Here is a 1823-nt window from a genome sequence, read left to right on the forward strand (position 1 = left end):
CAACAGAATTCTTCATTTCCTGAGGCCAACTGTCATGAAGCTATAGTAATGGTGTCTGTGCCTGTCATGAACTACTACCAGGCACAAAGAATGAGAAAAGCAGATACTCATATATCATTGCCCTACCTGGCTGCTGGGAGGACAATATTTCCAAAATTGAATGGCAAGGTCTGAACTGTGCTAAAGTAACTGTGATGATTCGCCAGTACTGACAACTAAGGAGGAAGTGTAAACAGACTCCACCAATTTACTTTTACAGCAGGAAAACACCCTGCTGGTTAGGTGAATCAAATAAAAATATTATCTTAAAAATATGGAGCACTTCTTGAATATGTGTGTCAACCCTGCACAGAAGCCATGCTAGTATTCTTTTCCCATTTCAATTTTTACTAGTATATGGTATGAACTGATTAAGCATCAATGTAATACACTGGCATGAAAAATATTAGTTTGCAAATGTATTTAATATACAACTAGGATTAGATTGTTGTTGTTGTTGTTATTTGCCATCGAGTCGGACCTGACTCACAGCGAGCCCCCCCTCGGGTTTCCAAGGTGGTATCACTACGGAAGTAGGTCGCCCAACCTTCCTTCCGAGGAGTGGCTGGTGGGTTTGAACCGCCAGCCTTCTGGTTAGCAGTCAAGTGGCTTAGGCACTATGCTACCTGAGCTCCCAGGATTAGATTAGGCACTAGAAAAATCTGGCTCAGGAAGTAATGAGCATCCCTGCTTATCATACCAATGCTAATGTCCCTAACACTTTTTGTCTAGTTCTTTCATCTATTTTTGTTATGCTTTTACCCTAAAATCACAATCTTACCCTATGTTCTATGTTCTTAAACTCATTTCCTTTCTTGTTGTTGTTGTTAGGTGCTATGGTAGTTATGTTTGTGTGTCAACTTGGCTGGGCCTGGTTGAGTAGTTGGGCAGCTGGTGGTTGTTATTCCCCATGATGAGACTGGCAATCAACTCCATGGTGGGATCTACCACAAGCAGATGAGTAGCTGCCTTTGGGATATGGTCTGCTTCCTGTATCTAAGGAGAAGCCTTGGGAATGGTCACTAGCTTATGGCACGCTTGGACCCTGCATGTAGCCATGTCTTTGCTGAGCAGCCTACCATGCTCTGCCGACCTTGGGGCTTACAATGGACTTGAATTAATGGCCTGCCATGTGGTTTGGTAACCTCGAGACTGTGCCTTTTTACTTATCAACCTTGGGTTTTTCAGCTTCAGCAGCCAGCAGCTGTCTGAGTGAAGAAACGCCTCTAGCTTCAGTCGGTCAGGAGCAGGAGACAGAGCTGGACCTCAGCTTTGAGGGGCTTTCACCCAGCCCCTAGAGCTGGGCACTTGAACTTAAAGCCTCCAAATCGTAAGAATAACTCCTGTTTGTTAAGGTCATCCCATTTGTGGTATATTTTTGTCAGAGCAGTACTAGGTACCCAGAACAGGTGCCGCTGAGTCATCTTTGACTCATAGCGACCCTATGCACAGCAGAACAAAACACTGCCCAGTCTCGTGCCAGCCTCATGATGCTTGCTATACCTGAGCCCACGTTGCAGCCACTCTGTCAATCCATCTCATTGAGGGCCTTCCTCTCTTTTGTTGACCCCACATTACCAAGCATGATATCCTTCTCCAGGGAATGGTCCCTTCTGACAACATGACCAAAGTAGGAGAGATGAAGTCAGGCCATTCTCGCTTCCAAGGAGCATTCCGGATGCACTTCTTCCAGAACAGATTTGTTAGTCCTTTTAGCAGACCATGATACTCTTAGCATTCTTCTCCCACACCACAACTCAAAAGCATCAACTCTTCTTCAGTCT

At 44.9% G+C, this 1823-nt stretch overlaps 1 non-coding gene across 1 annotated transcript; it reads right to left on the reverse strand.

Annotated features, from left to right (window-relative positions):
• Window positions 1–307: 307 nt before the first annotated feature.
• Window positions 308–411, reverse strand: LOC122150712. The gene has a single exon (XR_006163811.1). It is a non-coding gene; the product is annotated as a U6 spliceosomal RNA (small nuclear RNA).
• Window positions 412–1823: the final 1412 nt, after the last annotated feature.

Source organism: Orycteropus afer, unplaced genomic scaffold, assembly GCF_000298275.1.
Source record: "Orycteropus afer afer isolate SDZICR_OR568_19922 unplaced genomic scaffold, OryAfe1.0 scaffold00210, whole genome shotgun sequence".
Taxonomy (NCBI): Eukaryota; Metazoa; Chordata; class Mammalia; order Tubulidentata; family Orycteropodidae; genus Orycteropus; species Orycteropus afer.